The sequence below is a fragment of the Nipponia nippon genome, unplaced genomic scaffold (assembly GCF_047370975.1).
Source record: "Nipponia nippon isolate SJK-2023a ecotype South Korea unplaced genomic scaffold, ASM4737097v1 scaffold_1, whole genome shotgun sequence".
Lineage (NCBI taxonomy): Eukaryota > Metazoa > Chordata > Aves > Pelecaniformes > Threskiornithidae > Nipponia > Nipponia nippon.
The window spans coordinates 23,598,975-23,611,028 of record NW_028262290.1 but is presented as its reverse complement, the minus strand read 5'-3'; the positions used below and the strand labels follow the sequence as shown (position 1 = coordinate 23,611,028).

General features: G+C 43.5%; 1 protein-coding gene across 4 annotated transcripts in view; it reads right to left on the bottom strand.

The window, feature by feature from the left end:
• Positions 1 to 11,562, bottom strand: part of RNF19A (ring finger protein 19A, RBR E3 ubiquitin protein ligase) — a 59,943-nt gene extending 48,381 nt beyond the window's left edge. Inside the window, exons 1-4 of one of the 4 annotated variants that reach the window (XM_087748875.1) lie at positions 11,455 to 11,562; positions 10,457 to 10,613; positions 8,289 to 8,447; positions 6,380 to 6,516 (exon numbers count right to left, since the gene is read on the bottom strand). The gene's annotated coding sequence lies outside the window, so the exon portion shown is untranslated. The remainder of the gene's footprint in view (positions 1 to 6,379; positions 6,517 to 8,288; positions 8,448 to 10,456; positions 10,614 to 11,454) is intronic. The other 3 variants (XM_087748882.1, XM_087748899.1, XM_087748890.1) reach the window with 3 other exon arrangements.
• Positions 11,563 to 12,054: the final 492 nt, after the last annotated feature.

Genomic DNA, 12,054 nt, shown 5'->3' with positions numbered 1-12,054 from the left:
AGCAGGCTTAAAGCAAGGATGGATATAGCACCTCATGGTTAAACAGCAGATGCTATGGGGGAGGAGAATGTAAGCAGACACTCAGATTAAGTCAAATTAGAAAAATATAAGCATGCTATTGAAAACAGAAACTAAAGTAATAAATTAAATGTATTGTGACTCACCTCATTTTTACAGTTTGGCAAGTCATTTATTTCAAAAGACCTGTTAAAAGACTTGTTAAAAGAAAGACTAGCAACTCTGTTATTGCCTGATGCTTCCCACGATAACATCCTATTTCCAAATCTGCATAGAATCTTCTCAAGCAAACTGGGCTGAAAAGTTATATACCAAGATCTTCTTCAGTGCTCTTATTTCAACTAAACTACTTAGGTCAATAACAAATAAAAAACCCCAATCCCCCCAAAACCACAGTACTTTAATGAAGAAAATTATCTTGGAAAAGAAAATAAATGCAAAACATGGAGTATCTTCTCTGGAAAGGTTTAGCACCAGCACACTCTGAGGCTGGAATTTGAATTCTGACCTGTGTGTCTAGGATGCACATGTTATCAGCCTTACAGCAATGTGAATATAGCCATGCTTGCAAGTTTTTAGGAATGGGAGAAGAAGAATACATGATTTTCAGCAGAGAGCATATATTTTTACCTGCTAAAACCTGTCCTGAACTTGATCCAGCCTGGAATCAAACAGAATCTTCCTTTTACTTCCAGGTGCACAACATGCTGGGTCAAAGTACCAGAAAATAAAGCTAGGAAGCCGACTTACCCTTTCCAAGATCCCACTACTAAGTAACAGCAATGCAGAAGATACTCTAACCAAATGTGGAAGGGGCAGGATCAAACTCATGGAGAGAAGGGGGCTCGGGGGGAAAGAGTAGATGAAAACAAGAATGGATATAGTCCAAACTTGCTTAGACATGGTCCTGAGCAACCTGACCTAGGAGTAGCCCTGCTTTGAGCAGGGGCTGGACTCTGTGCCCTCCAAAAGCCTCTTTCAACCCGAACCATGCAGTAATTCTAACAACAGTGGACGTGGTGGCTGCCAGAAGGGCAACTGAAGTCTGCACCAAAATAGGAATAGGACGGCTGAACAGACTCCATCAGAGTGCCAGAGAGAGAAATCTAAGAAGAAACAGGGATTGCAGAGTGAGGAGGCCAACAGGCGTTGTTCAGGGAGGTAATCTGGGAACTCTAGCACAAGTAAGAGAGACAATGTATCTCATGAAAAACCCAGTGAGGCAGGAAAACTGACTGGCTGATCACAGACACTAGAGGAATATGAGCTAACAAGCACAGGGCGAAGATAACAGAGACCCTACAATGAGTAGCCAAACGGGGAACAGAGGGAGGGAGCATGTCCAATGACAGGAGAGAAAGACAAAGATATCAGATTAGGTATTGAAAAGGGTATGAATTTAGACTGGCTAAGATATCTTGCTAACAAAAATCATAACTGACCAAATGTGTACAGGATTTGGATGAAACACTTAACTATGCAGAAAGTAAAAGGTACATTGTTGGTGAAAAATAAAAAAAAAAGGCAGCAAAAGCAGCTCGTACTGCCAAAACATGCCTTCCTCTAGCACTCATCCTCCCCAGTCCAAAGACATCCATAAAACCCTCTGCATAAGCACATGGATCATACTGCCTAGGGTTGATCCCTATAAAGCATGACAGAGTATTATTAGATACCACTAACTCAAATAGCAGCGGTCTGCCTACTGAGTAGCTTCCAAGCCTGCTGATATGATTGTAATTATTATTTTTAACAGCTAGGAAACAGCACACAAACTACATTAGAAATAACTTCATCAAGTAAACAGAATTAAACCCTGGCATATGGAAATGCGTGCTGAAGTACATTATGACAATTTAATGGCATGGCTTTTATCCCTTTCCCCCCGTAGAATCTCTGCCAGGGTCACACTTATCAGGTCACTACTCAGTTCTTACTCATCGTGCCCCCTATCTAAAACAAAAAATAAAAACAAAAAAAAAGAATACTGCATATAATGCTACACTGAAAGCAGGAATTGATTTCCTCATAGGCCATTGCAGAGCACTGATATGTTAGACTAATATTGCTGAAATACTCAAATACCATCCATAGTCATCCCACTGAAGTAGCACGGTTATTATCCCTATTAACAGATACAATGTTAAAGCATGATTAAGGATGGATTTATTTACCAATCTCAGGTGCCTGATCTGAGATACCCAAGAACTTAATTTTTTTCAGGCTATGTTATACAGCAAATTATACATTTAAAGATAGCTGCAGTATCAATTGTGTACACACACACCCCACCATCCCCCCGCCAAACCGAGAAATACCACTGATATTACATAGCCAGGATTGAGATGTCTTCAACAGGCAAGAAGAAAATCTCTTCAGTTTTCTGCTTTATTTGCATTATGTCTCCAAACTTATTCAAAGGAAACAACTGCCCTAGAGACTAGGTTTATTGCTGCCCTAGACAGACTCCCCAGTGGACAGGGCAAATGTATTCTGAGGAATGCTTCTGTGGGGAAGGGAAAGAAACCAAAAAACCACAGCTGTGTAATTAAGGACTATAACTTAATAAAGGTAGGCACAAGAGGTAATCAAGCTAAGGTTGCTTCTTCAGCCTTAATTCTGGCATTTCTTGACATTTGCAAATTTGACCTGAAACCTTAAAATGACAATAAACTGCATGCACTGGCAGAATCAGTTTCACTTTATTGACATGTGCAGTCCTTCACATTACAAAACCAGGGCAAATAAGTCATCTAATTGCTGCAGAAGCCATACCTACCTGTTTCTAGTGCACTCGTTATCATGGTTTCTGAGAAATAAAGTTAAACTACCAGCATCCTGAAGGCATCTTCCTTGTCTTTACAATAGAAAGAGTTCTTGCATTCTACACACTATTAAAACCTGAGCCATTCTTCACCTACAAAATGCACTGTTTTTCAGAATGCCCGTTAGAGGAGTTAAAGTTACTGTAAATACATATTGGGTTAGACAACACTTACTCAAAGCCATACTCCAGTCAACTACTTTGATGACTTGACAGTCATGTGATAATGAAGGTAAATCTAATGACCTCCCTTTTTTGAAGGAAATCTAATCACCAAAAAGACGTTTTATCTTCATCACCAAATATTCCAAACCCACCCTTATTCAGTTACTAGTCTACAGTAACACTATACAAACAAAGCACACATTTCAGAGAGCTGAACTTTAAAGGTGAATAATTCTAACTTCAGAAGGACTACATTTTACAGAAACCTTCAGTACCTAGATTGCTTTTTTACAAATAAAAGCATCGATCTACTGAGGCTATCCATAAAGTGGTTGTATTTTTGTTCACCGTACTGCCAACTGGAAGCTCCCTCCTTTCAGAGTCCTAATTTGCTCTCTCACTGAACGACTGCTAGCACAATAAAACTATTCTTCTGCATACTCTTAGAGGTGTGTTTTCATGCATTTCAGGAGGAAGGCCAGCCATATCAAAATACATATTCTTTATTATTTTTACTTTTAACCACCAGAGATGAACAAAGGCAAATTTACAGAAGGTTTAAGAGAATCCGTCCCCCAAATGCAGCATACTGTGGCTTTACATTAATTGTGCGTATGCCATTTTCCATAGAATGGCTTTAAAAAGCATACAGTGCAAAGATTCCCACAGCTTGTGGGAGATAATTTAGGTTGAAACTGTGACTTAGAAATTATTTGTCACCCTTAAAACAGAAAGGTAATATTGTATGACCTTTGAGATAAGAAAAAGGATATGATTATAGAGCTCTCAAAAAATACAGCAGTGCCTCAGAAAACAAAACAGAAAAAAGCAACAATGAAAAAACCATGTCACTGTCTTCATATTTTACTCAAACAACACTTCTTGGTCTAGATCCAGCCACAATATTATGTTGATTAGGACAGGGTGTAGGAGGTGGGAAGAAACCGTTTTCACTGCTTACTGTTTTAGAGAAAAAGCTGAAGCACTGCTGGGCAGGATGAAACAGGATGCTTCTGTTTCTTAACCCACTCCCCAGTAAACAACACCTCCTTGCAAAGCTTCACTTCAACAGCAAAAGATAAACTTATCTGGCACATCATATACCTTATCTACTAACTAAATTAACACTGAAAACAGGGGAGCTTGTTCTTCCTTTCCCAGACAGGCAGGCAGCATGTAATTCTAATAATCCAAATTCTTGCAAGGCAGGATCTTTCTCTTTGTTTATCCTTGTTCTCTTTTCATTAGTTAGTTAATCCATTACCTAATTTATCTTGGAATCATCTTTAATTGTTAATAATGGAAAGACTCGGGACTCCTGTGCTGAGCTTACAGGGCTCTCTTCTATTCTTACCCTGGCTGAATTTCTGCCTGGTGTCAGGTCACAGAAGGCAAAGTCTACTTTTCTGCAGCTATGCACCACCACCGACAAAGTCTGAACAAAAGTGTACTGCCACATAAAGGGGGGGGGGGGGGGGAAAAGGGCAACAGCAAATAGGAACAAGAAGGCGAAGAAAGAAAGGAGAAAAAAAAAGTAACTAGAGTCAGGTAGGAACTTAAGGAGGAAAATACTTTTGGTCACTAGATACAAAAATCCCTCAGTCCAAATGGAGATGGGTTAGAACCACGGTGTGGTGAAATTAAGAGGAATAGTGAGCACAATAGCTTTGCAGGTTTCTTCTCTATGTTGTCCCACAGATAAACTTGCACTGACTGCAGAATCTTACACTTCAGGAAAGCAAGAGCCTGGCTTTGCAGGCTATAAGCACCACAGATCCCTTTGCTTAAAAAGGGCCTAGAAGTTTGATACCTCTATCTCTGACCCTGAGTAAAAGGGCTCCTGGTCTCCCAAGATGTATTTTTAGCAGTGTCATATAAAGGAAAGCTTGACTCCTTTTTTTGAAAATCCAAAGTCAAACAAAAAGTACAGCTTCACAGGTAAAATGAAACTGAGAAGGTAACTGCTCTTCTCAGGAAACTGAAGCAAGGTCTTCAACTCAGCAAAAAAATAAGTAATTTTTAAGGCTTTGTTCTGTTTATATTTGACTTAAGATAGAGGAACATGAAGTCAGACCACCTTCATTAGGACACACAGTGGACAAGTCTTTGGTAAAAGTTATTTTTACAGTACACATTCTAAAAATAAAGTCTTTAACCTTGAACACACTTCATCTTACAGCTACATTTCTTTGCATTGAGCAACATATTAGATTGCTTATTACGGAAACACGGAAGGCAGACCCAAGTAAGATAATTTCCAATGGCTGACCAGAAGAAAACGTTTATCAGGAGGCTTCACCTTTGCTAGTTGGGTGGTCTCACTACAGCCACTATTTATTCCCATCCAAATGTTCTTCCACTATTAAGATGTTCGAGGGACAACTGGATGCTCCCTACATAAAGCATTTCGATATGAAGGAGAAAAGCCAAACAGTGTGTTGCAACAGCCACTCTCTGTCAGCATCTTCTCTTATTATACACACTCCCTGTACAGATGTTCAGTTAATACTTACTAAAATATGTACTGTCGAGGTACAATTAGATCTTGATACGAGCAAGAACTGCAGCACTGAGTATGGGCTGAGCACATGGCCCTCAATTTTCAGGTCATAAAAAACCCAAAGCACTCATCAACTATCTAATTTAGACAGAATAAAAGCCTTTTATTTGCTAAAAAAGGTATAAATGTTTCTTCCGGAGATTGCGTTCTGAATGACGATACTGCAGAAGATCTGCCAAAACATCCCTCCCCTTGTCCAGTTTCACTGAAATATACTGTAAGTTCTGCGCACCATGTACTTCCAGCAAAGGAAATGGATGAATAATACATTTAGGCATGGCACCACCAACAGCTTTTTTCTCTGGAATGCAACCATTATGGTGCTAAGAAGGACTCCTATTTGTCTAAGAGCAGACCGTTAACAAGGCTGTTTTATATAAACACTTAAAAATAAAAACAAGGCGCAGCAACACTACTGCTATGATGTCGTCATATCCAAAACGCTAGCCAGGTAGCACTATAAAATCCCCACACCTCAACGACAATCTTCAGTCCCACCTGAACCTCCACTGTTCAGTAGATCCTCCGAGGTGCGGGACCACTTTGCACTCCCTACAAACCATTTCTTGAAAACATACATGAGGTAAATTTGTTTCACCAGAAGTCTTACACAGTGCACTAAACAGTATAGCTCAAACTGTCTTACAGATTAAGCATTTTCAGATAAAAACAGAACTTGATACGGTTCACAGAGTTTGGTTTTATGCGAAAAATCTGATCATTAACTGACAAACTTAAAAGTGATACTTTTATTTATTATGGCTATGCAGCATCAGTGAAACACAATGAGAACAAAGCAATGTAATTCTTACTGCAGACAGTATCTCCAGAGTTAGTCCTCTTGCTGAAGCAGTTCTTCATTCACTAAATGGAACAACTGGAGTGGACAGCCAGGGGCTCCAATTTAGAGTAAGAGCTCTAATCTGCCTTATGGAAGCAGCTAAAGGACCTATGGAAAAATGTTTGTTTAACAGTAATTTGTCTCAACTATAAATGGAAACAGAACTGACATAGTCCCACAATGACAGTTTGTGCTGAACAATAACAGGATGCTTGCATTAACTGAGTTGTGCTCTACTTAGGAAGCAAAAAACAAGTGACTATACCAAATTGAATTGGTACAAACATTTATTTCTGCAAGATGCCCTTCAAATGTCTCACTGAAGACATCATTAGGGGACATGCTGGCCTCTAAAGAGAGGAAGTTTTAATGCCTGAGGAAACAGCTGTGTATATGTAACTTTTATTTAAGCTCATTTCATCAGGTCTTTTTGCTAAGTTGCTTTAGGTTAAAGCAACTCTTTTATCAGCTTTCCAGACTGGTGCAATATATGTAGATGTGAAGTAAACCTGTTGGAAACTCGCCCTTCAGGAAAAAAAAAAAAAAAATCTACAGCTATACTCATCTTGTAAATGTCAATTACAGTTGCAGTGTTCTGGCTACCTGCCCAACAAGATACTAATAGTCACCCAGCAGGTGATTGACTTCACAGTTTAAGAGTGGAAAGGCCTACAGTAATCTTGCCATTATTAAAAAGTAACCTAAAATGGAAGCACTCCTACTTTTTCTTATTCCATGGATAAATCTCAAGGTAGGGTTAATTCTTCTTAGAAGTATGACATGACTTCCATGAAAGTGAAGCAAAACAGACAGTCAAGGCCCTCCTCCCTTGCCTTTATGAGGAAAGACCTAAGGGTGCTATCACAAATGACATCTCACAACTCAGCTATGGGGCTTTTCTACTTCTCTGAATTCTACTTTGAAGAACTCAAAGACTATCCTGAAACTGATATAAGCCATGCTCACAACAGGAAGAAAATTTCTAGTAGAGCCCTGTAATATTCTAGTCCCACATAACATTTACAATTCTTTTTAGATATCCATTGCTTTCTTTTGGATCCTTGAGTCAGTACCTGCACTAAGAGGAAAAAAAGAAAAAACAAGCAACCCATACCAGAGAAGGACCAGCAATCAAACCCAAGGTAAAACATGGTTCGGCAGTGCCTGAAAATTGCCAGAAATGTACATGAAACAACCAGAGATCACTGAAGAAAGAAGACTAAGCCGCCTTATGACTCAAGTGAGCAAAGTCTCTTCCACAAAGTCTCTTCTCATCAACTAAAAAATAAACTTACAAGAAGTCTGGGATAGTGAGGTGAACATTAGTTTACAGACATTTGGAAGAAATCTGGCAATCCATAAATATCAGCAAGAGACCAAATACCTACTTATATAATAACTTATCACAAAGCATTAAAAATAGAGTGCCTGAAGAAACCTTCTGAAGTAAGCTTCAAGTGAATACTTAAGAGGGAAGACTGAAATTCTACTCTGAATTCTACTCTTTAGTTCAGAGTTGTTTATTTGGACTTCTATTTCTTTCCGAGTTAAAGCAGAACACACAATGTCTGAAATCTAATCTATATACAACACAAAAAGGTTTCAATTTTTCCTTAAAGATTATCTCACTGAATATTTAAAATCAAACTAATAGAAATGAACTAACATTAGACTAAATCACAGATAAAACTTCCACTTCAGAGACTCAGAAATAAAAGGAAGTTTCCTCTTGTGAAAAATTAGGAACATTAAAAAAAAAAATTGTTTTTGAGGTACTGATACAGCCTCTTCCATATTCTTCCTACGGGGGAAAAAAAAAATTGTACACTGCAACACTACTAAAAACAACCAGTTCTCTAAGACTCAATATAACCTTTTACCTTCTTGGTGGAAGTCTACCTTCAGGTGCAATTCAGATGCTTTTAGCAATGTAAGATCCAACACCATTCTCAGTATCTTGAAGCTGTGTTACGTACACCAATTCATTCAGCTACACATCTTCCATTGGTTCACATAGAAGGGACAATAGAAACTTAGAGCTAAGACAAATGCAAAAAGAGAAAAATCTGAAATCAACTTCTTTATGGATAAGCCAGTGTTAGAATGAATTTTATTAGTCCTTCAAAGAGCCTTTGCTGACCCTAAGAAAGAATCAGATTGACTCACAACTCAGCTACAAACCAGAAATCACACTTAGAAGAGCAGAGTCTAAAACATGTATCCATCAACTCGTTCTAGTCAGGTATTAAAATTTATTCTACTGGGCTGGTATGTGGTGTTTACGTACAATTCAGAAAACAAATCACAAAGCTAATTATGTATGTCTGACCATGGGCCAGAGTAAACTGACCCCATAATGGAGACCACAAGCTTGGCTAAAGGCCATCAGAGGATAGTGATGCAGAACAGTATAGTTGTACTTCAAAGACCTTTCTTAGTGCTTCCAAACCAGGATTCAGAAGTCCTGTGAAAAGATTTAGGCATCCTACTTTGTTTCCCTGGAAAGGACAGGGCAGGGGACGGGGACTGTTTGTGAGGAATACTTCAATAAGACTAAGTAAGGGTCAAAAAGGCCCACGCAAACAGAAAAAAAGCCAAACTGGACTGGGTAGGAACAATCACCTACCAAATGAACAAATTCAGTCTGAAGTTTTTATCACAGGGAGTAGTAGCTAAATGCTGTTAATTAATAATAGGGGAAAAAAAAAAGTACACACATTTTCCATCACAAAAGGCTCTACCCAACTGCCAAAAGAATTCAAGGGCTTGTGTTCTTTCACAGGTTGATAATATTCACATAAAACAAGTTTTCCTAATGCATATATTAATGCTAACTGGGAATCCCATAGCTAAGGGAGTTTTAATGATTCATTTACTAATGGAGAGACCAAGATTTGTACAGACTATGAAGGTACACAAATACATCTGTCAAGTATCTTCCTTCCTCCTGAGCCTCAGCTAGCACAATTAATCAAAATCTGATGATTGCTCTATATAAGAAATGTGTCATTTGTCTGGTAGATTTAAGGGGAAGGGGAGAGAAGAAACCCACACGTGCACATTTCAACTTCCTCTTCTAGAAATGATGATCTGATGTCCTCAAACTCAAAAATAGCTGACAACATAAACATAACAGCTAGAATTCAGCATTTTATAAATGCTGAATCGTATAGAGCACAGTTGAAACTCTGGCATACTTCAACAAATACGCACATAGAAGAGTTACTATGTAAGCCTTTTACTGAACTCGTTTTTAAGAGTAGCATTATTGCCATTATGCAAAAGTGAGAAACTTTCATTTTCATTTTCTGTACCAAATAGGCCTAGTTCACATGCAATTTAAAAAAGTGCCCTCTCAGCTTTCTGAAAGCTTTTAAGTAGAAGCATTTAAATGTTTACAGTTAAATAATGGTAAGATTTTGGAAGTTGTTAAGTAATGTTACACAGCCGTCATTTCTAAGCATCCAGGTGAATTCTGTTAGCTGGGCAATTCAGATCTTATACTTCAGTTTGACCTGGATATTAAACTGAAAACCTTCTTTTCCAGTGAACGTAGTAAAAAACATTTAATCAGATACTGAAATATCGTTCTTTGCCTGACAAAAAAGGAATTACTGAAAAAAAAAAAAAAAACAAACTGAAGTAAAATAATTGAATTTTTAAAAATTAGTTTATAATTAGTTTTGTCTACAGAATTAAATCCTGCAAGACCCATTTCCCAAACTGCCCTTTGCTTTTTAAAAATAATGCTGTCCTTGATGACAACTGAGATAAAGCACTAATCAGTACCAATGCCAACTACAGTATTTTAACAGAAACAATATTTGTTGTGCTCCTCACAGGGAAACACAGGCACATTTCCAATAAGCGACCGCAAGGGCATGAAGGCTTCAAATTTTGATTTCTCTGCTCAGCAATAACTGCATTCTACTACTGTCCCTTTGGCATACCCCCACAACTCCACTCCACTGCTACCCCTTTGGCAAAGCCCCATTTCTTTCTGTCAGAGAGTACAGGAACAGGAGGGGAGAGGCAGAAGGACACCTACCCTTTGCCAAGCATCACCTCTTCAGCTCACTTCCATGCACGCTGGCACTCAGACTGTTTGTTACCCATTTTTCCCTATCCTTCCGAGACGCGCCTGCAATAGTTGCTGTGTGTACAGTACACTGCCAGGCGGAAAACTCCCAGCTCTGCAGAAGGACCTGTGCAAGGAAAACACTCGGCAAGACGCCGGCTATCATCACTGCTTGTCCTCCCACCGCCTTTACAGCCGAGAAACCCCTCCGATCCACCGGACCCGGGGGGACAGAACAGAGCAGAGCGGTAAACGAGAAACTCCCGGGGGGGGAGGCGCGCCAGCCCTGCCCCCGGACTGCGCGGAAGGCCCGGGAGTTGCGTGCACCGCTCTCCCCGGGCCCTGCAAGTTCAAGCGCAGGAGTTTCCAGGGCCCCGCCGGCGGCCCGGTGCCGCTGCCGGGCGGCGGGAGCGAGGCGCCCACCGAGGGGCCCCCCGCGGCGCCGCGGCCCAGCCGGGCGGGCGGAGGGCGGCAGCACCTCCCCGCACACCCCCGCCCGCCCGCCGCGCCGAGGCCAAGCCAAACCCACCCGGCGGCACGCCGCCGCCCCGGCCCCTCGGGCGGGGGGCGGCCCGGGCCGGCCGTGCCCCCCTCCTCCGCCACGGCTCGGGGCGGGACGGGCCCCTCGCTCCGCCCGGGGGGAGCCGAGGGGAGACAATGGGCGCGATGACTTCACCCTCCAGCAATGTGAGGAGCAGCGGCGGCCGCCGCCGACTTCCCCCCGTCCGCCGGGGCGCCCCCGGGCCGCGGCTCCCCCGGCCGCAGCAGGGACCCACCCGGGCCCTCTCCCACCCGGGCTCGGGCCCCCGCCCAGAGGCGGCTCCGGCTCCAAGGCTCCGCTCCACCCCCCACCCTCCGCCACTCTCAGGGCGGCGGCTGCCGGCGGAGGCCCGAAGCGGGGGACGCCCCGCCGGACGCCGGATACCCCCCTCCGCGCCCCCGCCCCGCCGGAGGCCCACCGCCGGTACCTGCGAGTCGGCGGGAGGAAGCGGCGCCGTTCCGCCCGCCCGGGCCGGGCCCCGCGCAGGAAGCCTCTCTGTGTGTGTGTGTGAGGAACGGAGGGGGCGGCGCTGCCGCGGGCGGGGCGGGGCCGGGCGGGGCGGGGCGGGGCCGGGGCCGGGGCCGCCCGCGGAGGGAGGGCGGGGCCGGGGCCGTTGGTTTCCGCGACGCGCTGAGCTCACGCGCACGGCGGTGCCGCCCCCCCGCTCTCCCCCGGCGGCCGTTGGGAGCCGCGCTCCCCTCAGGCCGCTGCCGCCCACCCCGCCGCGCCGCGCCCCCCGGGGCGGGGGGGGCCGGGGCCGGGGCTGCCTCGTCCTCGCCCCGCTCTCTGCCGCTCCGGGGCTCGGGGGGGCCCGGCCCGGCCCGACGCGGCGCGGGGGGCGCTCGGCGGGGTCGGTGTCGGTGTCCGCTCCCTGGTGGGGGCCAGCTGGCTGGGCCGGTGCGCGGGGAACCCCGCAGCGCTGCCAAGAGCGGCGGCAGCAGCACAGAGGGATTGTGTACCGTTCCGTGGACTTCATACCCGTTAAAACGGGGAAGTGCAAGGCGAAGGCCGGGCTGCTGAGGCGTCT